We start from the raw sequence: 27,407 nt of genomic DNA on the forward strand, positions 1-27,407 counted from the left end.
ACGGTTTTCCTTAATAAAAAATGATGAGTCTGCATACCATATTTAAGTGGGAGCCCGGCTAGCTCAGTCGGTAGAGCATGAGACTCTTAATCTCAGGGTCGTGGGTTCGAGCCCCACGTTGGGCGAAAACGAGTATTTTTTGCTGGATGATAGCATTGGCTCTCATAATATGGTGATTAATCTTGCATTAGACATGCACTAACTCCTAAAAATTGTATCTCCCTTGGTTACTCATTCATGAGAAATGTATCTCCAAGATTAGGTAGGGCCTGAGTCTAGGTTAACATACAGTGATATCACTCCTATTCAAGTACTAAACATGCCAACCTGAAGTGTAAAAGATCCCCTAGGTGTAGTTAAGGCATCAGTTAGGAGTGAACTGAACACTCATGTTATGGGCAATTAGACTTAAAATAAAGTGTGGACAGCAGTAACGTTACTTTTGAAATGTGATGCTGAGTGAGCACACAGGGGAATTAGCTCAAATGGTAGAGCGCTCGCTTAGCATGCGAGAGGTAGCGGGATCGATGCCCGCATTCTCCATTCTAAAATTTGCATACATTTTACTTTTTAACTTGTAATTGCCATGGTTGTTGCAGAGTAAGAACAGAAAAGTCACAGATGGCTTTCAAATTTGGTGTCATTATAACAACTAAAGTGGTTTAATCAAAAGTGTTTAGGTATTCTATAGCACGTGAGAGGAATTTGATTTCTTATGCAATCTCAAAATGAAAATTTCACACCTTCCATTTTCATTTCGTCTTATTTTACTTGGCATTCTTTCCTCTGAAGGATGTATAAAAGTGAAGTTCCTTGCAAAACAAGAGCAGAGGAATATCCAAAAACGGTTTTCCTTAATAAAAAATGATGAGTCTGCATACCATATTTGAGTGGGAGCCAGGCTAGCTCAGTCGGTAGAGCATGAGACTCTTAATCTCAGGGTCGTGGGTTCGAGCCCCACGTTGGGCGAAAACGAGTATTTTTTGCTGGATGATTGCATTGGCTCTCATAATATGGTGATTAATCTTGCATTAGACATGCACTAACTCCTAAAAATTGTATCTCCCTTGGTTACTTATTCATGAGAAATGTATCTCCAAGATTAGGTAGGGCCTGAGTCTAGGTTAACATACAGTGATATCACTCCTATTCAAGTACTAAACATGCCAACCTGAAGTGTAAAACATCCCCTAGGTGTAGTTAAGGCATCAGTTAGGAGTGAACTGAACACTCATGTTATGGGCAATTAGACTTAAAATAAAGTGTGGACAGCAGTAACGTTACTTTGGAAATGTGATGCTGAGTGAGCACACAGGGGAATTAGCTCAAATGGTAGAGCGCTCGCTTAGCATGCGAGAGGTAGCGGGATCGATGCCCGCATTCTCCATTCTAAAATTTGCATACATTTTACTTTTTTACTTGTAATTGCCATGGTTGTTGCAGAGTAAGAACAGAAAAGTCACAGATGGCTTTCAAATTTGGTGTCATTATAACAACTAAAGTGGTTTAATCAAAAGTGTTTAGGTATTCTATAGCACGTGAGAGGAATTTGATTTCTTATGCAATCTCAAAATGAAAATTTCACACCTTCCATTTTCATTTCGTCTTATTTTACTTGACATTCTTTCCTCTGAAGGATGTATAAAAGTGAAGTTCCTTGCAAAACAAGAGCAGAGGAATATCCAGAAACAGTTTTCCTTAATAAAAAATGATGAGTCTGCATACCATATTTAAGTGGGAGCCTGGCTAGCTCAGTCGGTAGAGCATGAGACTCTTAATCTCAGGATCGTGGGTTCGAGCCCCACGTTGGGCGAAAACGAGTAGTTTTTTGCTGGATGATAGCATTGGCTCTCATAATATGGTGATTAATCTTGCATTAGACATGCACTAACTCCTAAAAATTGTATCTCCCTTGGTTACTCATTCATGAGAAATTTATCTCCAAGATTAGGTAGGGCCTGAGTCTAGGTTAACATACAGTGATATCACTCCTATTCAAGTACTAAACATGCCAACCTGAAGTGTAAAACATCCCCTAGGTGTAGTTAAGGCATCAGTTAGGAGTGAACTGAACACTCATGTTATGGGCAATTAGACTTAAAATAAAGTGTGGACAGCAGTAACGTTACTTTTGAAATGTGATGCTGAGTGAGCACACAGGGGAATTAGCTCAAATGGTAGAGCGCTCGCTTAGCATGCGAGAGGTAGCGGGATCGATGCCCGCATTCTCCATTCTAAAATTTGCATACATTTTACTTTTTAACTTGTAATTGCCATGGTTGTTGCAGAGTAAGAACAGAAAAGTCACAGATGGCTTTCAAATTTGGTGTCATTATAACAACTAAAGTGGTTTAATCAAAAGTGTTTAGGTATTCTATAGCACGTGAGAGGAATTTGATTTCTTATGCAATCTCAAAATGAAAATTTCACACCTTCCATTTTCATTTCGTCTTATTTTACTTGACATTCTTTCCTCTGAAGGATGTATAAAAGTGAAGTTCCTTGCAAAACAAGAGCAGAGGAATATCCAGAAACGGTTTTCCTTAATAAAAAATGATGAGTCTGCATACCATATTTGAGTGGGAGCCCGGCTAGCTCAGTTGGTAGAGCATGAGACTCTTAATCTCAGGGTCGTGGGTTCGAGCCCCACGTTGGGCGAAAACGAGTATTTTTTGCTGGATGATTGCATTGGCTCTCATAATATGGTGATTAATCTTGCATTAGACATGCACTAACTCCTAAAAATTGTATCTCCCTTGGTTACTCATTCATGAGAAATGTATCTCCAAGATTAGGTAGGGCCTGAGTCTAGGTTAACATACAGTGATATCACTCCTATTCAAGTACTAAACATGCCAACCTGAAGTGTAAAACAGCCGCTAGGTGTAGTTAAGGCATCAGTTAGGAGTGAACTGAACACTCATGTTATGGGCAATTAGACTTAAAATAAAGTGTGGACAGCAGTAACGTTACTTTTGAAATGTGATGCTGAGTGAGCACACAGGGGAATTAGCTCAAATGGTAGAGCGCTCGCTTAGCATGCGAGAGGTAGCGGGATCGATGCCCGCATTCTCCATTCTAAAATTTGCATACATTTTACTTTTTAACTTGTAATTGCCATGGTTGTTGCAGAGTAAGAACAGAAAAGTCACAGATGGCTTTCAAATTTGGTGTCATTATAACAACTAAAGTGGTTTAATCAAAAGTGTTTAGGTATTCTATAGCACGTGAGAGGAATTTGATTTCTTATGCAATCTCAAAATGAAAATTTCACACCTTCCATTTTCATTTCGTCTTATTTTACTTGACATTCTTTCCTCTGAAGGATGTATAAAAGTGAAGTTCCTTGCAAAACAAGAGCAGAGGAATATCCAGAAACGGTTTTCCTTAATAAAAAATGATGAGTCTGCATACAATATTTGAGTGGGAGCCCGGCTAGCTCAGTCGGTAGAGCATGAGACTCTTAATCTCAGGGTCGTGGGTTCGAGCCCCACATTGGGCGAAAACGAGTATTTTTTGCTGGATGATTGCATTGGCTCTCATAATATGGTGATTAATCTTGCATTAGACATGCACTAACTCCTAAAAATTGTATCTCCCTTGGTTACTCATTCATGAGAAATGTATCTCCAAGATTAGGTAGGGCCTGAGTCTAGGTTAACATACAGTGATATCACTCCTATTCAAGTACTAAACATGCCAACCTGAAGTGTAAAACATCCCCTAGGTGTAGTTAAGGCATCAGTTAGGAGTGAACTGAACACTCATGTTATGGGCAATTAGACTTAAAATAAAGTGTGGACAGCAGTAACGTTACTTTTGAAATGTGATGCTGAGTGAGCACACAGGGGAATTAGCTCAAATGGTAGAGCGCTCGCTTAGCATGCGAGAGGTAGCGGGATCGATGCCCGCATTCTCCATTCTAAAATTTGCATACATTTTACTTTTTAACTTGTAATTGCCATGGTTGTTGCAGAGTAAGAACAGGAAAGTCACAGATGGCTTTCAAATTTGGTGTCATTATAACAACTAAAGTGGTTTAATCAAAAGTGTTTAGGTATTCTATAGCACGTGAGAGGAATTTGATTTCTTATGCAATCTCAAAATGAAAATTTCACACCTTCCATTTTCATTTCGTCTTATTTTACTTGACATTCTTTCCTCTGAAGGATGTATAAAAGTGAAGTTCCTTGCAAAGCAAGAGCAGAGGAATATCCAGAAACGGTTTTCCTTAATAAAAAATGATGAGTCTGCATACCATATTTGAGTGGGAGCCCGGCTAGCTCAGTCGGTAGAGCATGAGACTCTTAATCTCAGGGTCGTGGGTTCGAGCCCCACGTTGGGCGAAAACGAGTATTTTTTGCTGGATGATTGCATTGGCTCTCATAATATGGTGATTAATCTTGCATTAGACATGCACTAACTCCTAAAAATTGTATCTCCCTTGGTTACTCATTCATGAGAAATGTATCTCCAAGATTAGGTAGGGCCTGAGTCTAGGTTAACATACAGTGATATCACTCCTATTCAAGTACTAAACATGCCAACCTGAAGTGTAAAACATCCCCTAGGTGTAGTTAAGGCATCAGTTAGGAGTGAACTGAACACTCATGTTATGGGCAATTAGACTTAAAATAAAGTGTAGACAGCAGTAACGTTACTTTTGAAATGTGATGCTGAGTGAGCACACAGGGGAATTAGCTCAAATGGTAGAGCGCTCGCTTAGCATGCGAGAGGTAGCGGGATCGATGCCCGCATTCTCCATTCTAAAATTTGCATACATTTTACTTTTTAACTTGTAATTGCCATGGTTGTTGCAGAGTAAGAACAGAAAAGTCACAGATGGCTTTCAAATTTGGTGTCATTATAACAACTAAAGTGGTTTAATCAAAAGTGTTTAGGTATTCTATAGCACGTGAGAGGAATTTGATTTCTTATGCAATCTCAAAATGAAAATTTCACACCTTCCATTTTCATTTCGTCTTATTTTACTTGACATTCTTTCCTCTGAAGGATATATAAAAGTGAAGTTCCTTGCAAAACAAGAGCAGAGGAATATCCAGAAACAGTTTTCCTTAATAAAAAATGATGAGTCTGCATACCATATTTAAGTGGGAGCCCGGCTAGCTCAGTCGGTAGAGCATGAGACTCTTAATCTCAGGGTCGTGGGTTCGAGCCCCACGTTGGGCGAAAACGAGTATTTTTTGCTGGATGATAGCATTGGCTCTCATAATATGGTGATTAATCTTGCATTAGACATGCACTAACTCCTAAAAATTGTATCTCCCTTGGTTACTCATTCATGAGAAATGTATCTCCAAGATTAGGTAGGGCCTGAGTCTAGGTTAACATACAGTGATATCACTCCTATTCAAGTACTAAACATGCCAACCTGAAGTGTAAAACATCCCCTAGGTGTAGTTAAGGCATCAGTTAGGAGTGAACTGAACACTCATGTTATGGGCAATTAGACTTAAAATAAAGTGTGGACAGCAGTAACGTTACTTTTGAAATGTGATGCTGAGTGAGCACACAGGGGAATTAGCTCAAATGGTAGAGCGCTCGCTTAGCATGCGAGAGGTAGCGGGATCGATGCCCGCATTCTCCATTCTAAAATTTGCATACATTTTACTTTTTAACTTGTAATTGCCATGGTTGTTGCAGAGTAAGAACAGGAAAGTCACAGATGGCTTTCAAATTTGGTGTCATTATAACAACTAAAGTGGTTTAATCAAAAGTGTTTAGGTATTCTATAGCACGTGAGAGGAATTTGATTTCTTATGCAATCTCAAAATGAAAATTTCACACCTTCCATTTTCATTTTGTCTTATTTTACTTGACATTCTTTCCTCTGAAGGATGTATAAAAGTGAAGTTCCTTGTAAAACAAGAGCAGAGGAATATCCAGAAACGGTTTTCCTTAATAAAAAATGATGAGTCTGCATACCATATTTGAGTGGGAGCCCGGCTAGCTCAGTCGGTAGAGCATGAGACTCTTAATCTCAGTGTCGTGGGTTCGAGCCCCACGTTGGGCGAAAACGAGTATTTTTTGCTGGATGATAGCATTGGCTCTCATAATATGGTGATTAATCTTGCATTAGACATGCACTAACTCCTAAAAATTGTATCTCCCTTGGTTACTCATTCATGAGAAATCTATATCTCCAAGATTAGGTAGGGCCTGAGTCTAGGTTAACATACAGTGATATCACTCCTATTCAAGTACTAAACATGCCAACCTGAAGTGTAAAACATCACCTAGGTGTAGTTAAGGCATCAGTTAGGAGTGAACTGAACACTCATGTTATGGGCAATTAGACTTAAAATAAAGTGTGGACAGCAGTAACGTTACTTTTGAAATGTGATGCTGAGTGAGCACACAGGGGAATTAGCTCAAATGGTAGAGCGCTCGCTTAGCATGCGAGAGGTAGCGGGATCGATGCCCGCATTCTCCATTCTAAAATTTGCATACATTTTACTTTTTAACTTGTAATTGCCATGGTTGTTGCAGAGTAAGAACAGAAAAGTCACAGATGGCTTTCAAATTTGGTGTCATTATAACAACTAAAGTGGTTTAATCAAAAGTGTTTAGGTATTCTATAGCACGTGAGAGGAATTTGATTTCTTATGCAATCTCAAAATGAAAATTTCACACCTTCCATTTTCATTTCGTCTTATTTTACTTGACATTCTTTCCTCTGAAGGATGTATAAAAGTGAAGTTCCTTGCAAAACAAGAGCAGAGGAATATCCAGAAACAGTTTTCCTTAATAAAAAATGATGAGTCTGCATACCATATTTAAGTGGGAGCCCGGCTAGCTCAGTCTGTAGAGCATGAGACTCTTAATCTCAGGGTCGTGGGTTCGAGCCCCACGTTGGGCGAAAACGAGTATTTTTTGCTGGATGATTGCATTGGCTCTCATAATATGGTGATTAATCTTGCATTAGACATGCACTAACTCCTAAAAATTGTATCTCCCTTGGTTACTCATTCATGAGAAATGTATCTCCAAGATTAGGTAGGGCCTGAGTCTAGGTTAACATACAGTGATATCACTCCTATTCAAGTACTAAACATGCCAACCTGAAGTGTAAAACATCCCCTAGGTGTAGTTAAGGCATCAGTTAGGAGTGAACTGAACACTCATGTTATGGGCAATTAGACTTAAAATAAAGTGTGGACAGCAGTAACGTTACTTTTGAAATGTGATGCTGAGTGAGCACACAGGGGAATTAGCTCAAATGGTAGAGCGCTCGCTTAGCATGCGAGAGGTAGCGGGATCGATGCCCGCATTCTCCATTCTAAAATTTGCATACATTTTACTTTTTAACTTGTAATTGCCATGGTTGTTGCAGAGTAAGAACAGAAAAGTCACAGATGGCTTTCAAATTTGGTGTCATTATAACAACTAAAGTGGTTTAATCAAAAGTGTTTAGGTATTCTATAGCACGTGAGAGGAATTTGATTTCTTATGCAATCTCAAAATGAAAATTTCACACCTTCCATTTTCATTTCGTCTTATTTTTCTTGACATTCTTTCCTCTGAAGGATGTATAAAAGTGAAGTTCCTTGCAAAACAAGAGCAGAGGAATATCCAGAAACAGTTTTCCTTAATAAAAAAAGATGAGTCTGCATACCATATTTAAGTGGGAGCCCGGCTAGCTCAGTCGGTAGAGCATGAGACTCTTAATCTCAGTGTCGTGGGTTCGAGCCCCACGTTGGGCGAAAACGAGTATTTTTTGCTGGATGATAGCATTGGCTCTCATAATATGGTGATTAATCTTGCATTAGACATGCACTAACTCCTAAAAATTGTACCTCCCTTGGTTACTCATTCATGAGAAATGTATCTCCAAGATTAGGTAGGGCCTGAGTCTAGGTTAACATACAGTGATATCACTCCTATTCAAGTACTAAACATGCCAACCTGAAGTGTAAAACATCACCTAGGTGTAGTTAAGGCATCAGTTAGGAGTGAACTGAACACTCATGTTATGGGCAATTAGACTTAAAATAAAGTGTGGACAGCAGTAACGTTACTTTTGAAATGTGATGCTGAGTGAGCACACAGGGGAATTAGCTCAAATGGTAGAGCGCTCGCTTAGCATGCGAGAGGTAGCGGGATCGATGCCCGCATTCTCCATTCTAAAATTTGCATACATTTTACTTTTTAACTTGTAATTGCCATGGTTGTTGCAGAGTAAGAACAGAAAAGTCACAGATGGCTTTCAAATTTGGTGTCATTATAACAACTAAAGTGGTTTAATCAAAAGTGTTTAGGTATTCTATAGCACGTGAGAGGAATTTGATTTCTTATGCAATCTCAAAATGAAAATTTCACACCTTCCATTTTCATTTCGTCTTATTTTACTTGACATTCTTTCCTCTGAAGGATGTATAAAAGTGAAGTTCCTTGCAAAACAAGAGCAGAGGAATATCCAGAAACAGTTTTCCTTAATAAAAAATGATGAGTCTGCATACCATATTTAAGTGGGAGCCCGGCTAGCTCAGTCGGTAGAGCATGAGACTCTTAATCTCAGGGTCGTGGGTTCAAGCCCCACGTTGGGCGAAAACGAGTATTTTTTGCTGGATGATAGCATTGGCTCTCATAATATGGTGATTAATCTTGCATTAGACATGCACTAACTCCTAAAAATTGTATCTCCCTTGGTTACTCATTCATGAGAAATGTATCTCCAAGATTAGGTAGGGCCTGAGTCTAGGTTAACATACAGTGATATCACTCCTATTCAAGTACTAAACATGCCAACCTGAAGTGTAAAACATCACCTAGGTGTAGTTAAGGCATCAGTTAGGAGTGAACTGAACACTCATGTTATGGGCAATTAGACTTAAAATAAAGTGTGGACAGCAGTAACGTTACTTTTGAAATGTGATGCTGAGTGAGCACACAGGGGAATTAGCTCAAATGGTAGAGCGCTCGCTTAGCATGCGAGAGGTAGCGGGATCGATGCCCGCATTCTCCATTCTAAAATTTGCATACATTTTACTTTTTAACTTGTAATTGCCATGGTTGTTGCAGAGTAAGAACAGAAAAGTCACAGATGGCTTTCAAATTTGGTGTCATTATAACAACTAAAGTGGTTTAATCAAAAGTGTTTAGGTATTCTATAGCACGTGAGAGGAATTTGATTTCTTATGCAATCTCAAAATGAAAATTTCACACCTTCCATTTTCATTTCGTCTTATTTTACTTGACATTCTTTCCTCTGAAGGATGTATAAAAGTGAAGTTCCTTGCAAAACAAGAGCAGAGGAATATCCAGAAACAGTTTTCCTTAATAAAAAATGATGAGTCTGCATACCATATTTAAGTGGGAGCCCGGCTAGCTCAGTCGGTAGAGCATGAGACTCTTAATCTCAGGGTCGTGGGTTCAAGCCCCACGTTGGGCGAAAACGAGTATTTTTTGCTGGATGATAGCATTGGCTCTCATAATATGGTGATTAATCTTGCATTAGACATGCACTAACTCCTAAAAATTGTATCTCCCTTGGTTACTCATTCATGAGAAATGTATCTCCAAGATTAGGTAGGGCCTGAGTCTAGGTTAACATACAGTGATATCACTCCTATTCAAGTACTAAACATGCCAACCTGAAGTGTAAAACATCACCTAGGTGTAGTTAAGGCATCAGTTAGGAGTGAACTGAACACTCATGTTATGGGCAATTAGACTTAAAATAAAGTGTGGACAGCAGTAACGTTACTTTTGAAATGTGATGCTGAGTGAGCACACAGGGGAATTAGCTCAAATGGTAGAGCGCTCGCTTAGCATGCGAGAGGTAGCGGGATCGATGCCCGCATTCTCCATTCTAAAATTTGCATACATTTTACTTTTTAACTTGTAATTGCCATGGTTGTTGCAGAGTAAGAACAGAAAAGTCACAGATGGCTTTCAAATTTGGTGTCATTATAACAACTAAAGTGGTTTAATCAAAAGTGTTTAGGTATTCTATAGCACGTGAGAGGAATTTGATTTCTTATGCAATCTCAAAATGAAAATTTCACACCTTCCATTTTCATTTCGTCTTATTTTTCTTGACATTCTTTCCTCTGAAGGATGTATAAAAGTGAAGTTCCTTGCAAAACAAGAGCAGAGGAATATCCAGAAACAGTTTTCCTTAATAAAAAATGATGAGTCTGCATACCATATTTAAGTGGGAGCCCGGCTAGCTCAGTCGGTAGAGCATGAGACTCTTAATCTCAGGGTTGTGGGTTCGAGCCCCACGTTGGGCGAAAACGAGTATTTTTTGCTGGATGATAGCATTGGCTCTCATAATATGGTGATTAATCTTGCATTAGACATGCACTAACTCCTAAAAATTGTACCTCCCTTGGTTACTCATTCATGAGAAATGTATCTCCAAGATTAGGTAGGGCCTGAGTATAGGTTAACATACAGTGATATCACTCCTATTCAAGTACTAAACATGCCAACCTGAAGTGTAAAACATCACCTAGGTGTAGTTAAGGCATCAGTTAGGAGTGAACTGAACACTCATGTTATGGGCAATTAGACTTAAAATAAAGTGTGGACAGCAGTAACGTTACTTTTGAAATGTGATGCTGAGTGAGCACACAGGGGAATTAGCTCAAATGGTAGAGCGCTCGCTTAGCATGCGAGAGGTAGCGGGATCGATGCCCGCATTCTCCATTCTAAAATTTGCATACATTTTACTTTTTAACTTGTAATTGCCATGGTTGTTGCAGAGTAAGAACAGAAAAGTCACAGATGGCTTTCAAATTTGGTGTCATTATAACAACTAAAGTGGTTTAATCAAAAGTGTTTAGGTATTCTATAGCACGTGAGAGGAATTTGATTTCTTATGCAATCTCAAAATGAAAATTTCACACCTTCCATTTTCATTTCGTCTTATTTTACTTGACATTCTTTCCTCTGAAGGATGTATAAAAGTGAAGTTCCTTGCAAAACAAGAGCAGAGGAATATCCAGAAACAGTTTTCCTTAATAAAAAATGATGAGTCTGCATACCATATTTAAGTGGGAGCCCGGCTAGCTCAGTCTGTAGAGCATGAGACTCTTAATCTCAGGGTCGTGGGTTCGAGCCCCACGTTGGGCGAAAACGAGTATTTTTTGCTGGATGATTGCATTGGCTCTCATAATATGGTGATTAATCTTGCATTAGACATGCACTAACTCCTAAAAATTGTATCTCCCTTGGTTACTCATTCATGAGAAATGTATCTCCAAGATTAGGTAGGGCCTGAGTCTAGGTTAACATACAGTGATATCACTCCTATTCAAGTACTAAACATGCCAACCTGAAGTGTAAAACATCCCCTAGGTGTAGTAAGGCATCAGTTAGGAGTGAACTGAACACTCATGTTATGGGCAATTAGACTTAAAATAAAGTGTGGACAGCAGTAACGTTACTTTTGAAATGTGATGCTGAGTGAGCACACAGGGGAATTAGCTCAAATGGTAGAGCGCTCGCTTAGCATGCGAGAGGTAGCGGGATCGATGCCCGCATTCTCCATTCTAAAATTTGCATACATTTTACTTTTTAACTTGTAATTGCCATGGTTGTTGCAGAGTAAGAACAGAAAAGTCACAGATGGCTTTCAAATTTGGTGTCATTATAACAACTAAAGTGGTTTAATCAAAAGTGTTTAGGTATTCTATAGCACGTGAGAGGAATTTGATTTCTTATGCAATCTCAAAATGAAAATTTCACACCTTCCATTTTCATTTCGTCTTATTTTTCTTGACATTCTTTCCTCTGAAGGATGTATAAAAGTGAAGTTCCTTGCAAAACAAGAGCAGAGGAATATCCAGAAACAGTTTTCCTTAATAAAAAATGATGAGTCTGCATACCATATTTAAGTGGGAGCCCGGCTAGCTCAGTCGGTAGAGCATGAGACTCTTAATCTCAGTGTCGTGGGTTCGAGCCCCACGTTGGGCGAAAACGAGTATTTTTTGCTGGATGATAGCATTGGCTCTCATAATATGGTGATTAATCTTGCATTAGACATGCACTAACTCCTAAAAATTGTACCTCCCTTGGTTACTCATTCATGAGAAATGTATCTCCAAGATTAGGTAGGGCCTGAGTCTAGGTTAACATACAGTGATATCACTCCTATTCAAGTACTAAACATGCCAACCTGAAGTGTAAAACATCACCTAGGTGTAGTTAAGGCATCAGTTAGGAGTGAACTGAACACTCATGTTATGGGCAATTAGACTTAAAATAAAGTGTGGACAGCAGTAACGTTACTTTTGAAATGTGATGCTGAGTGAGCACACAGGGGAATTAGCTCAAATGGTAGAGCGCTCGCTTAGCATGCGAGAGGTAGCGGGATCGATGCCCGCATTCTCCATTCTAAAATTTGCATACATTTTACTTTTTAACTTGTAATTGCCATGGTTGTTGCAGAGTAAGAACAGAAAAGTCACAGATGGCTTTCAAATTTGGTGTCATTATAACAACTAAAGTGGTTTAATCAAAAGTGTTTAGGTATTCTATAGCACGTGAGAGGAATTTGATTTCTTATGCAATCTCAAAATGAAAATTTCACACCTTCCATTTTCATTTCGTCTTATTTTACTTGACATTCTTTCCTCTGAAGGATGTATAAAAGTGAAGTTCCTTGCAAAACAAGAGCAGAGGAATATCCAGAAACAGTTTTCCTTAATAAAAAATGATGAGTCTGCATACCATATTTAAGTGGGAGCCCGGCTAGCTCAGTCGGTAGAGCATGAGACTCTTAATCTCAGGGTCGTGGGTTCAAGCCCCACGTTGGGCGAAAACGAGTATTTTTTGCTGGATGATAGCATTGGCTCTCATAATATGGTGATTAATCTTGCATTAGACATGCACTAACTCCTAAAAATTGTATCTCCCTTGGTTACTCATTCATGAGAAATGTATCTCCAAGATTAGGTAGGGCCTGAGTCTAGGTTAACATACAGTGATATCACTCCTATTCAAGTACTAAACATGCCAACCTGAAGTGTAAAACATCACCTAGGTGTAGTTAAGGCATCAGTTAGGAGTGAACTGAACACTCATGTTATGGGCAATTAGACTTAAAATAAAGTGTGGACAGCAGTAACGTTACTTTTGAAATGTGATGCTGAGTGAGCACACAGGGGAATTAGCTCAAATGGTAGAGCGCTCGCTTAGCATGCGAGAGGTAGCGGGATCGATGCCCGCATTCTCCATTCTAAAATTTGCATACATTTTACTTTTTAACTTGTAATTGCCATGGTTGTTGCAGAGTAAGAACAGAAAAGTCACAGATGGCTTTCAAATTTGGTGTCATTATAACAACTAAAGTGGTTTAATCAAAAGTGTTTAGGTATTCTATAGCACGTGAGAGGAATTTGATTTCTTATGCAATCTCAAAATGAAAATTTCACACCTTCCATTTTCATTTCGTCTTATTTTTCTTGACATTCTTTCCTCTGAAGGATGTATAAAAGTGAAGTTCCTTGCAAAACAAGAGCAGAGGAATATCCAGAAACAGTTTTCCTTAATAAAAAATGATGAGTCTGCATACCATATTTAAGTGGGAGCCCGGCTAGCTCAGTCAGTAGAGCATGAGACTCTTAATCTCAGTGTCGTGGGTTCGAGCCCCACGTTGGGCGAAAACGAGTATTTTTTGCTGGATGATAGCATTGGCTCTCATAATATGGTGATTAATCTTGCATTAGACATGCACTAACTCCTAAAAATTGTACCTCCCTTGGTTACTCATTCATGAGAAATGTATCTCCAAGATTAGGTAGGGCCTGAGTCTAGGTTAACATACAGTGATATCACTCCTATTCAAGTACTAAACATGCCAACCTGAAGTGTAAAACATCACCTAGGTGTAGTTAAGGCATCAGTTAGGAGTGAACTGAACACTCATGTTATGGGCAATTAGACTTAAAATAAAGTGTGGACAGCAGTAACGTTACTTTTGAAATGTGATGCTGAGTGAGCACACAGGGGAATTAGCTCAAATGGTAGAGCGCTCGCTTAGCATGCGAGAGGTAGCGGGATCGATGCCCGCATTCTCCATTCTAAAATTTGCATACATTTTACTTTTTAACTTGTAATTGCCATGGTTGTTGCAGAGTAAGAACAGAAAAGTCACAGATGGCTTTCAAATTTGGTGTCATTATAACAACTAAAGTGGTTTAATCAAAAGTGTTTAGGTATTCTATAGCACGTGAGAGGAATTTGATTTCTTATGCAATCTCAAAATGAAAATTTCACACCTTCCATTTTCATTTCGTCTTATTTTACTTGACATTCTTTCCTCTGAAGGATGTATAAAAGTGAAGTTCCTTGCAAAACAAGAGCAGAGGAATATCCAGAAACAGTTTTCCTTAATAAAAAATGATGAGTCTGCATACCATATTTAAGTGGGAGCCCGGCTAGCTCAGTCGGTAGAGCATGAGACTCTTAATCTCAGGGTCGTGGGTTCAAGCCCCACGTTGGGCGAAAACGAGTATTTTTTGCTGGATGATAGCATTGGCTCTCATAATATGGTGATTAATCTTGCATTAGACATGCACTAACTCCTAAAAATTGTATCTCCCTTGGTTACTCATTCATGAGAAATGTATCTCCAAGATTAGGTAGGGCCTGAGTCTAGGTTAACATACAGTGATATCACTCCTATTCAAGTACTAAACATGCCAACCTGAAGTGTAAAACATCACCTAGGTGTAGTTAAGGCATCAGTTAGGAGTGAACTGAACACTCATGTTATGGGCAATTAGACTTAAAATAAAGTGTGGACAGCAGTAACGTTACTTTTGAAATGTGATGCTGAGTGAGCACACAGGGGAATTAGCTCAAATGGTAGAGCGCTCGCTTAGCATGCGAGAGGTAGCGGGATCGATGCCCGCATTCTCCATTCTAAAATTTGCATACATTTTACTTTTTAACTTGTAATTGCCATGGTTGTTGCAGAGTAAGAACAGAAAAGTCACAGATGGCTTTCAAATTTGGTGTCATTATAACAACTAAAGTGGTTTAATCAAAAGTGTTTAGGTATTCTATAGCACGTGAGAGGAATTTGATTTCTTATGCAATCTCAAAATGAAAATTTCACACCTTCCATTTTCATTTCGTCTTATTTTTCTTGACATTCTTTCCTCTGAAGGATGTATAAAAGTGAAGTTCCTTGCAAAACAAGAGCAGAGGAATATCCAGAAACAGTTTTCCTTAATAAAAAATGATGAGTCTGCATACCATATTTAAGTGGGAGCCCGGCTAGCTCAGTCGGTAGAGCATGAGACTCTTAATCTCAGGGTTGTGGGTTCGAGCCCCACGTTGGGCGAAAACGAGTATTTTTTGCTGGATGATAGCATTGGCTCTCATAATATGGTGATTAATCTTGCATTAGACATGCACTAACTCCTAAAAATTGTACCTCCCTTGGTTACTCATTCATGAGAAATGTATCTCCAAGATTAGGTAGGGCCTGAGTCTAGGTTAACATACAGTGATATCACTCCTATTCAAGTACTAAACATGCCAACCTGAAGTGTAAAACATCACCTAGGTGTAGTTAAGGCATCAGTTAGGAGTGAACTGAACACTCATGTTATGGGCAATTAGACTTAAAATAAGGTGTGGCCAGCAGTAACGTTACTTTTGAAATGTGATGCTGAGTGAGCACACAGGGGAATTAGCTCAAATGGTAGAGCGCTCGCTTAGCATGCGAGAGGTAGCGGGATCGATGCCCGCATTCTCCATTCTAAAATTTGCATACATTTTACTTTTTAAGTTGTAATTGCCATGGTTGTTGCAGAGTAAGAACAGAAAAGTCACAGATGGCTTTCAAATTTGGTGTCATTATAACAACTAAAGTGGTTTAATCAAAAGTGTTTAGGTATTCTATAGCACGTGAGAGGAATTTGATTTCTTATGCAATCTCAAAATGAAAATTTCACACCTTCCATTTTCATTTCGTCTTATTTTACTTGACATTCTTTCCTCTGAAGGATGTATAAAAGTGAAGTTCCTTGCAAAACAAGAGCAGAGGAATATCCAGAAACAGTTTTCCTTAATAAAAAATGATGAGTCTGCATACCATATTTAAGTGGGAGCCCGGCTAGCTCAGTCTGTAGAGCATGAGACTCTTAATCTCAGGGTCGTGGGTTCGAGCCCCACGTTGGGCGAAAACGAGTATTTTTTGCTGGATGATTGCATTGGCTCTCATAATATGGTGATTAATCTTGCATTAGACATGCACTAACTCCTAAAAATTGTATCTCCCTTGGTTACTCATTCATGAGAAATGTATCTCCAAGATTAGGTAGGGCCTGAGTCTAGGTTAACATACAGTGATATCACTCCTATTCAAGTACTAAACATGCCAACCTGAAGTGTAAAACATCCCCTAGGTGTAGTTAAGGCATCAGTTAGGAGTGAACTGAACACTCATGTTATGGGCAATTAGACTTAAAATAAAGTGTGGACAGCAGTAACGTTACTTTTGAAATGTGATGCTGAGTGAGCACACAGGGGAATTAGCTCAAATGGTAGAGCGCTCGCTTAGCATGCGAGAGGTAGCGGGATCGATGCCCGCATTCTCCATTCTAAAATTTGCATACATTTTACTTTTTAACTTGTAATTGCCATGGTTGTTGCAGAGTAAGAACAGAAAAGTCACAGATGGCTTTCAAATTTGGTGTCATTATAACAACTAAAGTGGTTTAATCAAAAGTGTTTAGGTATTCTATAGCACGTGAGAGGAAATGATTTCTTATGCAATCTCAAAATGAAAATTTCACACCTTCCATTTTCATTTCGTCTTATTTTTCTTGACATTCTTTCCTCTGAAGGATGTATAAAAGTGAAGTTCCTTGCAAAACAAGAGCAGAGGAATATCCAGAAACAGTTTTCCTTAATAAAAAATGATGAGTCTGCATACCATATTTAAGTGGGAGCCCGGCTAGCTCAGTCGGTAGAGCATGAGACTCTTAATCTCAGTGTCGTGGGTTCGAGCCCCACGTTGGGCGAAAACGAGTATTTTTTGCTGGATGATAGCATTGGCTCTCATAATATGGTGATTAATCTTGCATTAGACATGCACTAACTCCTAAAAATTGTACCTCCCTTGGTTACTCATTCATGAGAAATGTATCTCCAAGATTAGGTAGGGCCTGAGTCTAGGTTAACATACAGTGATATCACTCCTATTCAAGTACTAAACATGCCAACCTGAAGTGTAAAACATCACCTAGGTGTAGTTAAGGCATCAGTTAGGAGTGAACTGAACACTCATGTTATGGGCAATTAGACTTAAAATAAAGTGTGGACAGCAGTAACGTTACTTTTGAAATGTGATGCTGAGTGAGCACACAGGGGAATTAGCTCAAATGGTAGAGCGCTCGCTTAGCATGCGAGAGGTAGCGGGATCGATGCCCGCATTCTCCATTCTAAAATTTGCATACATTTTACTTTTTAACTTGTAATTGCCATGGTTGTTGCAGAGTAAGAACAGAAAAGTCACAGATGGCTTTCAAATTTGGTGTCATTATAACAACTAAAGTGGTTTAATCAAAAGTGTTTAGGTATTCTATAGCACGTGAGAGGAATTTGATTTCTTATGCAATCTCAAAATGAAAATTTCACACCTTCCATTTTCATTTCGTCTTATTTTACTTGACATTCTTTCCTCTGAAGGATGTATAAAAGTGAAGTTCCTTGCAAAACAAGAGCAGAGGAATATCCAGAAACAGTTTTCCTTAATAAAAAATGATGAGTCTGCATACCATATTTAAGTGGGAGCCCGGCTAGCTCAGTCGGTAGAGCATGAGACTCTTAATCTCAGGGTCGTGGGTTCAAGCCCCACGTTGGGCGAAAACGAGTATTTTTTGCTGGATGATAGCATTGGCTCTCATAATATGGTGATTAATCTTGCATTAGACATGCACTAACTCCTAAAAATTGTATCTCCCTTGGTTACTCATTCATGAGAAATGTATCTCCAAGATTAGGTAGGGCCTGAGTCTAGGTTAACATACAGTGATATCACTCCTATTCAAGTACTAAACATGCCAACCTGAAGTGTAAAACATCACCTAGGTGTAGTTAAGGCATCAGTTAGGAGTGAACTGAACACTCATGTTATGGGCAATTAGACTTAAAATAAAGTGTGGACAGCAGTAACGTTACTTTTGAAATGTGATGCTGAGTGAGCACACAGGGGAATTAGCTCAAATGGTAGAGCGCTCGCTTAGCATGCGAGAGGTAGCGGGATCGATGCCCGCATTCTCCATTCTAAAATTTGCATACATTTTACTTTTTAACTTGTAATTGCCATGGTTGTTGCAGAGTAAGAACAGAAAAGTCACAGATGGCTTTCAAATTTGGTGTCATTATAACAACTAAAGTGGTTTAATCAAAAGTGTTTAGGTATTCTATAGCACGTGAGAGGAATTTGATTTCTTATGCAATCTCAAAATGAAAATTTCACACCTTCCATTTTCATTTCGTCTTATTTTTCTTGACATTCTTTCCTCTGAAGGATGTATAAAAGTGAAGTTCCTTGCAAAACAAGAGCAGAGGAATATCCAGAAACAGTTTTCCTTAATAAAAAATGATGAGTCTGCATACCATATTTAAGTGGGAGCCCGGCTAGCTCAGTCGGTAGAGCATGAGACTCTTAATCTCAGGGTCGTGGGTTCGAGCCCCACGTTGGGCGAAAACGAGTATTTTTTGCTGGATGATAGCATTGGCTCTCATAATATGGTGATTAATCTTGCATTAGACATGCACTAACTCCTAAAAATTGTACCTCCCTTGGTTACTCATTCATGAGAAATGTATCTCCAAGATTAGGTAGGGCCTGAGTCTAGGTTAACATACAGTGATATCACTCCTATTCAAGTACTAAACATGCCAACCTGAAGTGTAAAACATCACCTAGGTGTAGTTAAGGCATCAGTTAGGAGTGAACTGAACACTCATGTTATGGGCAATTAGACTTAAAATAAAGTGTGGACAGCAGTAACGTTACTTTTGAAATGTGATGCTGAGTGAGCACACAGGGGAATTAGCTCAAATGGTAGAGCGCTCGCTTAGCATGCGAGAGGTAGCGGGATCGATGCCCGCATTCTCCATTCTAAAATTTGCATACATTTTACTTTTTAACTTGTAATTGCCATGGTTGTTGCAGAGTAAGAACAGAAAAGTCACAGATGGCTTTCAAATTTGGTGTCATTATAACAACTAAAGTGGTTTAATCAAAAGTGTTTAGGTATTCTATAGCACGTGAGAGGAATTTGATTTCTTATGCAATCTCAAAATGAAAATTTCACACCTTCCATTTTCATTTCGTCTTATTTTACTTGACATTCTTTCCTCTGAAGGATGTATAAAAGTGAAGTTCCTTGCAAAACAAGAGCAGAGGAATATCCACGTTGGGCGAAAACGAGTATTTTTTGCTGGATGATAGCATTGGCTCTCATAATATGGTGATTAATCTTGCATTAGACATGCACTAACTCCTAAAAATTGTATCTCCCTTGGTTACTCATTCATGAGAAATGTATCTCCAAGATTAGGTAGGGCCTGAGTATAGGTTAACATACAGTGATATCACTCCTATTCAAGTACTAAACATGCCAACCTGAAGTGTAAAACATCCCCTAGGTGTAGTTAAGGCATCAGTTAGGAGTGAACTGAACACTCATGTTATGGGCAATTAGACTTAAAATAAAGTGTGGACAGCAGTAACGTTACTTTTGAAATGTGATGCTGAGTGAGCACACAGGGGAATTAGCTCAAATGGAAGAGCGCTCGCTTAGCATGCGAGAGGTAGCGGCATCGATGCCCGCATTCTCCATTCTAAAATTTGCATACATTTTACTTTTTAACTTGTAATTGCCATGGTTGTTGCAGAGTAAGAACAGAAAAGTCACAGATGGCTTTCAAATTTGGTGTCATTATAACAACTAAAGTGGTTTAATCAAAAGTGTTTAGGTATTCTATAGCACGTGAGAGGAATTTGATTTCTTATGCAATCTCAAAATGAAAATTTCACACCTTCCATTTTCATTTCGTCTTATTTTTCTTGACATTCTTTCCTCTGAAGGATGTATAAAAGTGAAGTTCCTTGCAAAACAAGAGCAGAGGAATATCCAGAAACAGTTTTCCTTAATAAAAAATGATGAGTCTGCATACCATATTTAAGTGGGAGCCCGGCTAGCTCAGTCGGTAGAGCATGAGACTCTTAATCTCAGTGTCGTGGGTTCGAGCCCCACGTTGGGCGAAAACGAGTATTTTTTGCTGGATGATAGCATTGGCTCTCATAATATGGTGATTAATCTTGCATTAGACATGCACTAACTCCTAAAAATTGTACCTCCCTTGGTTACTCATTCATGAGAAATGTATCTCCAAGATTAGGTAGGGCCTGAGTCTAGGTTAACATACAGTGATATCACTCCTATTCAAGTACTAAACATGCCAACCTGAAGTGTAAAACATCACCTAGGTGTAGTTAAGGCATCAGTTAGGAGTGAACTGAACACTCATGTTATGGGCAATTAGACTTAAAATAAAGTGTGGACAGCAGTAACGTTACTTTTGAAATGTGATGCTGAGTGAGCACACAGGGGAATTAGCTCAAATGGTAGAGCGCTCGCTTAGCATGCGAGAGGTAGCGGGATCGATGCCCGCATTCTCCATTCTAAAATTTGCATACATTTTACTTTTTAACTTGTAATTGCCATGGTTGTTGCAGAGTAAGAACAGAAAAGTCACAGATGGCTTTCAAATTTGGTGTCATTATAACAACTAAAGTGGTTTAATCAAAAGTGTTTAGGTATTCTATAGCACGTGAGAGGAATTTGATTTCTTATGCAATCTCAAAATGAAAATTTCACACCTTCCATTTTCATTTCGTCTTATTTTACTTGACATTCTTTCCTCTGAAGGATGTATAAAAGTGAAGTTCCTTGCAAAACAAGAGCAGAGGAATATCCAGAAACAGTTTTCCTTAATAAAAAATGATGAGTCTGCATACCATATTTAAGTGGGAGCCCGGCTAGCTCAGTCGGTAGAGCATGAGACTCTTAATCTCAGGGTCGTGGGTTCAAGCCCCACGTTGGGCGAAAACGAGTATTTTTTGCTGGATGATAGCATTGGCTCTCATAATATGGGGATTAATCTTGCATTAGACATGCACTAACTCCTAAAAATTGTATCTCCCTTGGTTACTCATTCATGAGAAATGTATCTCCAAGATTAGGTAGGGCCTGAGTCTAGGTTAACATACAGTGATATCACTCCTATTCAAGTACTAAACATGCCAACCTGAAGTGTAAAACATCACCTAGGTGTAGCTAAGGCATCAGTTAGGAGTGAACTGAACACTCATGTTATGGGCAATTAGACTTAAAATAAAGTGTGGACAGCAGTAACGTTACTTTTGAAATGTGATGCTGAGTGAGCACACAGGGGAATTAGCTCAAATGGTAGAGCGCTCGCTTAGCATGCGAGAGGTAGCGGGATCGATGCCCGCATTCTCCATTCTAAAATTTGCATACATTTTACTTTTTAACTTGTAATTGCCATGGTTGTTGCAGAGTAAGAACAGAAAAGTCACAGATGGCTTTCAAATTTGGTGTCATTATAACAACTAAAGTGGTTTAATCAAAAGTGTTTAGGTATTCTATAGCACGTGAGAGGAATTTGATTTCTTATGCAATCTCAAAATGAAAATTTCACACCTTCCATTTTCATTTCGTCTTATTTTTCTTGACATTCTTTCCTCTGAAGGATGTATAAAAGTGAAGTTCCTTGCAAAACAAGAGCAGAGGAATATCCAGAAACAGTTTTCCTTAATAAAAAATGATGAGTCTGCATACCATATTTAAGTGGGAGCCCGGCTAGCTCAGTCGGTAGAGCATGAGACTCTTCATCTCAGGGTTGTGGGTTCGAGCCCCACGTTGGGCGAAAACGAGTATTTTTTGCTGGATGATAGCATTGGCTCTCATAATATGGTGATTAATCTTGCATTAGACATGCACTAACTCCTAAAAATTGTACCTCCCTTGGTTACTCATTCATGAGAAATGTATCTCCAAGATTAGGTAGGGCCTGAGTCTAGGTTAACATACAGTGATATCACTCCTATTCAAGTACTAAACATGCCAACCTGAAGTGTAAAACATCACCTAGGTGTAGTTAAGGCATCAGTTAGGAGTGAACTGAACACTCATGTTATGGGCAATTAGACTTAAAATAAAGTGTGGACAGCAGTAACGTTACTTTTGAAATGTGATGCTGAGTGAGCACACAGGGGAATTAGCTCAAATGGTAGAGCGCTCGCTTAGCATGCGAGAGGTAGCGGGATCGATGCCCGCATTCTCCATTCTAAAATTTGCATACATTTTACTTTTTAACTTGTAATTGCCATGGTTGTTGCAGAGTAAGAACAGAAAAGTCACAGATGGCTTTCAAATTTGGTGTCATTATAACAACTAAAGTGGTTTAATCAAAAGTGTTTAGGTATTCTATAGCACGTGAGAGGAAATGATTTCTTATGCAATCTCAAAATGAAAATTTCACACCTTCCATTTTCATTTCGTCTTATTTTTCTTGACATTCTTTCCTCTGAAGGATGTATAAAAGTGAAGTTCCTTGCAAAACAAGAGCAGAGGAATATCCAGAAACAGTTTTCCTTAATAAAAAATGATGAGTCTGCATACCATATTTAAGTGGGAGCCCGGCTAGCTCAGTCGGTAGAGCATGAGACTCTTAATCTCAGTGTCGTGGGTTCGAGCCCCACGTTGGGCGAAAACGAGTATTTTTTGCTGGATGATAGCATTGGCTCTCATAATATGGTGATTAATCTTGCATTAGACATGCACTAACTCCTAAAAATTGTACCTCCCTTGGTTACTCATTCATGAGAAATGTATCTCCAAGATTAGGTAGGGCCTGAGTCTAGGTTAACATACAGTGATATCACTCCTATTCAAGTACTAAACATGCCAACCTGAAGTGTAAAACATCACCTAGGTGTAGTTAAGGCATCAGTTAGGAGTGAACTGAACACTCATGTTATGGGCAATTAGACTTAAAATAAAGTGTGGACAGCAGTAACGTTACTTTTGAAATGTGATGCTGAGTGAGCACACAGGGGAATTAGCTCAAATGGTAGAGCGCTCGCTTAGCATGCGAGAGGTAGCGGGATCGATGCCCGCATTCTCCATTCTAAAATTTGCATACATTTTACTTTTTAACTTGTAATTGCCATGGTTGTTGCAGAGTAAGAACAGAAAAGTCACAGATGGCTTTCAAATTTGGTGTCATTATAACAACTAAAGTGGTTTAATCAAAAGTGTTTAGGTATTCTATAGCACGTGAGAGGAATTTGATTTCTTATGCAATCTCAAAATGAAAATTTCACACCTTCCATTTTCATTTCGTCTTATTTTACTTGACATTCTTTCCTCTGAAGGATGTATAAAAGTGAAGTTCCTTGCAAAACAAGAGCAGAGGAATATCCAGAAACAGTTTTCCTTAATAAAAAATGATGAGTCTGCATACCATATTTAAGTGGGAGCCCGGCTAGCTCAGTCGGTAGAGCATGAGACTCTTAATCTCAGGGTCGTGGGTTCAAGCCCCACGTTGGGCGAAAACGAGTATATTTTGCTGGATGATAGCATTGGCTCTCATAATATGGTGATTAATCTTGCATTAGACATGCACTAACTCCTAAAAATTGTATCTCCCTTGGTTACTCATTCATGAGAAATGTATCTCCAAGATTAGGTAGGGCCTGAGTCTAGGTTAACATACAGTGATATCACTCCTATTCAAGTACTAAACATGCCAACCTGAAGTGTAAAACATCACCTAGGTGTAGTTAAGGCATCAGTTAGGAGTGAACTGAACACTCATGTTATGGGCAATTAGACTTAAAATAAAGTGTGGACAGCAGTAACGTTACTTTTGAAATGTGATGCTGAGTGAGCACACAGGGGAATTAGCTCAAATGGTAGAGCGCTCGCTTAGCATGCGAGAGGTAGCGGGATCGATGCCCGCATTCTCCATTCTAAAATTTGCATACATTTTACTTTTTAACTTGTAATTGCCATGGTTGTTGCAGAGTAAGAACAGAAAAGTCACAGATGGCTTTCAAATTTGGTGTCATTATAACAACTAAAGTGGTTTAATCAAAAGTGTTTAGGTATTCTATAGCACGTGAGAAGAATTTGATTTCTTATGCAATCTCAAAATGAAAATTTCACACCTTCCATTTTCATTTCGTCTTATTTTACTTGACATTCTTTCCTCTGAAGGATGTATAAAAGTGAAGTTCCTTGCAAAACAAGAGCAGAGGAATATCCAGAAACGGTTTTCCTTAATAAAAAATGATGAGTCTGCATACCATATTTGAGTGGGAGCCCGGCTAGCTCAGTCGGTAGAGCATGAGACTCTTAATCTCAGGGTCGTGGGTTCGAGCCCCACGTTGGGCGAAAACGAGTATTTTTTGCTGGATGATTGCATTGGCTCTCATAATATGGTGATTAATCTTGCATTAGACATGCACTAACTCCTAAAAATTGTATCTCCCTTGGTTACTCATTCATGAGAAATGTATCTCCAAGATTAGGTAGGGCCTGAGTCTAGGTTAACATACAGTGATATCACTCCTATTCAAGTACTAAACATGCCAACCTGAAGTGTAAAACATCCCCTAGGTGTAGTTAAGGCATCAGTTAGGAGTGAACTGAACACTCATGTTATGGGCAATTAGACTTAAAATAAAGTGTGGACAGCAGTAACGTTACTTTTGAAATGTGATGCTGAGTGAGCACACAGGGGAATTAGCTCAAATGGTAGAGCGCTCGCTTAGCATGCGAGAGGTAGCGGGATCGATGCCCGCATTCTCCATTCTAAAATTTGCATACATTTTACTTTTTAACTTGTAATTGCCATGGTTGTTGCAGAGTAAGAACAGAAAAGTCACAGATGGCTTTCAAATTTGGTGTCATTATAACAACTAAAGTGGTTTAATCAAAAGTGTTTAGGTATTCTATAGCACGTGAGAGGAATTTGATTTCTTATGCAATCTCAAAATGAAAATTTCACACCTTCCATTTTCATTTCGTCTTATTTTACTTGACATTCTTTCCTCTGAAGGATGTATAAAAGTGAAGTTCCTTGCAAAACAAGAGCAGAGGAATATCCAGAAACAGTTTTCCTTAATAAAAAATGATGAGTCTGCATACCATATTTAAGTGGGAGCCCGGCTAGCTCAGTCGGTAGAGCATGAGACTCTTAATCTCAGGGTCGTGGGTTCGAGCCCCACGTTGGGCGAAAACGAGTATTTTTTGCTGGATGATAGCATTGGCTCTCATAATATGGTGATTAATCTTGCATTAGACATGCACTAACTCCTAAAAATTGTATCTCCCTTGGTTACTCATTCATGAGAAATGTATCTCCAAGATTAGGTAGGGCCTGAGTCTAGGTTAACATACAGTGATATCACTCCTATTCAAGTACTAAACATGCCAACCTGAAGTGTAAAACATCCCCTAGGTGTAGTTAAGGCATCAGTTAGGAGTGAACTGAACACTCATGTTATGGGCAATTAGACTTAAAATAAAGTGTGGACAGCAGTAACGTTACTTTTGAAATGTGATGCTGAGTGAGCACACAGGGGAATTAGCTCAAATGGTAGAGCGCTCGCTTAGCATGCGAGAGGTAGCGGGATCGATGCCCGCATTCTCCATTCTAAAATTTGCATACATTTTACTTTTTAACTTGTAATTGCCATGGTTGTTGCAGAGTAAGAACAGAAAAGTCACAGATGGCTTTCAAATTTGGTGTCATTATAACAACTAAAGTGGTTTAATCAAAAGTGTTTAGGTATTCTATAGCACGTGAGAGGAATTTGATTTCTTATGCAATCTCAAAATGAAAATTTCACACCTTCCATTTTCATTTCGTCTTATTTTACTTGACATTCTTTCCTCTGAAGGATGTATAAAAGTGAAGTTCCTTGCAAAACAAGAGCAGAGGAATATCCAGAAACGGTTTTCCTTAATAAAAAATGATGAGTCTGCATACCATATTTAAGTGGGAGCCCGGCTAGCTCAGTCGGTAGAGCATGAGACTCTTAATCTCAGGGTCGTGGGTTCGAGCCCCACGTTGGGCGAAAACGAGTATTTTTTGCTGGATGATTGCATTGGCTCTCATAATATGGTGATTAATCTTGCATTAGACATGCACTAACTCCTAAAAATTGTATCTCCCTTGGTTACTCATTCATGAGAAATGTATCTCCAAGATTAGGTAGGGCCTGAGTCTAGGTTAACATACAGTGATATCACTCCTATTCAAGTACTAAACATGCCAACCTGAAGTGTAAAACATCACCTAGGTGTAGTTAAGGCATCAGTTAGGAGTGAACTGAACACTCATGTTATGGGCAATTAGACTTAAAATAAAGTGTGGACAGCAGTAACGTTACTTTTGAAATGTGATGCAGAGTGAGCACACAGGGGAATTAGCTCAAATGGTAGAGCGCTCGCTTAGCATGCGAGAGGTAGCGGGATCGATACCCGCATTCTCCATTCTAAAATTGGCATACATTTTACTTTTTAACTTGTAATTGCCATGGTTGTTGCAGAGTAAGAACAGAAAAGTCACAGATGGCTTTCAAATTTGGTGTCATTATAACAACTAAAGTGGTTTAATCAAAAGTGTTTAGGTATTCTATAGCACGTGAGAGGAATTTGATTTCTTATGCAATCTCAAAATGAAAATTTCACACCTTCCATTTTCATTTCGTCTTATTTTTCTTGACATTCTTTCCTCTGAAGGATGTATAAAAGTGAAGTTCCTTGCAAAACAAGAGCAGAGGAATATCCAGAAACAGTTTTCCTTAATAAAAAATGATGAGTCTGCATACCATATTTAAGTGGGAGCCCGGCTAGCTCAGTCGGTAGAGCATGAGACTCTTAATCTCAGGGTCGTGGGTTCGAGCCCCACGTTGGGCGAAAACGAGTATTTTTTGCTGGATGATAGCATTGGCTCTCATAATATGGTGATTAATCTTGCATTAGACATGCACTAACTCCTAAAAATTGTATCTCCCTTGGTTACTCATTCATGAGAAATGTATCTCCAAGATTAGGTAGGGCCTGAGTATAGGTTAACATACAGTGATATCACTCCTATTCAAGTACTAAACATGCCAACCTGAAGTGTAAAACATCCCCTAGGTGTAGTTAAGGCATCAGTTAGGAGTGAACTGAACACTCATGTTATGGGCAATTAGACTTAAAATAAAGTGTGGACAGCAGTAACGTTACTTTTGAAATGTGATGCTGAGTGAGCACACAGGGGAATTAGCTCAAATGGTAGAGCGCTCGCTTAGCATGCGAGAGGTA

At 38.9% G+C, this 27,407-nt stretch overlaps 10 non-coding genes across 10 annotated transcripts; all 10 read left to right on the forward strand.

The window, feature by feature from the left end:
- The first annotated feature begins 52 nt into the window (after positions 1–52).
- Positions 53–125, forward strand: TRNAK-CUU (transfer RNA lysine (anticodon CUU)). Its single transcript has one exon. It is a non-coding gene; the product is annotated as a tRNA-Lys (tRNA).
- Positions 126–2,585: 2,460 nt separating this feature from the next.
- TRNAK-CUU (transfer RNA lysine (anticodon CUU)) lies at positions 2,586–2,658 on the forward strand. Its single transcript has one exon. It is a non-coding gene; the product is annotated as a tRNA-Lys (tRNA).
- Positions 2,659–4,273: 1,615 nt separating this feature from the next.
- Positions 4,274–4,346, forward strand: TRNAK-CUU (transfer RNA lysine (anticodon CUU)). Its single transcript has one exon. It is a non-coding gene; the product is annotated as a tRNA-Lys (tRNA).
- Positions 4,347–5,117: 771 nt separating this feature from the next.
- On the forward strand, positions 5,118–5,190 carry TRNAK-CUU (transfer RNA lysine (anticodon CUU)). Its single transcript has one exon. It is a non-coding gene; the product is annotated as a tRNA-Lys (tRNA).
- Positions 5,191–18,621: 13,431 nt separating this feature from the next.
- On the forward strand, positions 18,622–18,694 carry TRNAK-CUU (transfer RNA lysine (anticodon CUU)). Its single transcript has one exon. It is a non-coding gene; the product is annotated as a tRNA-Lys (tRNA).
- A 5,715-nt stretch (positions 18,695–24,409) lies between these two features.
- TRNAK-CUU (transfer RNA lysine (anticodon CUU)) lies at positions 24,410–24,482 on the forward strand. The gene has a single exon. It is a non-coding gene; the product is annotated as a tRNA-Lys (tRNA).
- Positions 24,483–25,253: 771 nt separating this feature from the next.
- On the forward strand, positions 25,254–25,326 carry TRNAK-CUU (transfer RNA lysine (anticodon CUU)). Its single transcript has one exon. It is a non-coding gene; the product is annotated as a tRNA-Lys (tRNA).
- Positions 25,327–26,097: 771 nt separating this feature from the next.
- TRNAK-CUU (transfer RNA lysine (anticodon CUU)) lies at positions 26,098–26,170 on the forward strand. Its single transcript has one exon. It is a non-coding gene; the product is annotated as a tRNA-Lys (tRNA).
- Positions 26,171–26,515: 345 nt separating this feature from the next.
- On the forward strand, positions 26,516–26,588 carry TRNAA-AGC (transfer RNA alanine (anticodon AGC)). Its single transcript has one exon. It is a non-coding gene; the product is annotated as a tRNA-Ala (tRNA).
- A 353-nt stretch (positions 26,589–26,941) lies between these two features.
- TRNAK-CUU (transfer RNA lysine (anticodon CUU)) lies at positions 26,942–27,014 on the forward strand. Its single transcript has one exon. It is a non-coding gene; the product is annotated as a tRNA-Lys (tRNA).
- Positions 27,015–27,407: the final 393 nt, after the last annotated feature.

This window comes from Triturus cristatus, chromosome 4_1 (assembly GCF_964204655.1).
Source record: "Triturus cristatus chromosome 4_1, aTriCri1.1, whole genome shotgun sequence".
Classification (NCBI taxonomy): domain Eukaryota; kingdom Metazoa; phylum Chordata; class Amphibia; order Caudata; family Salamandridae; genus Triturus; species Triturus cristatus.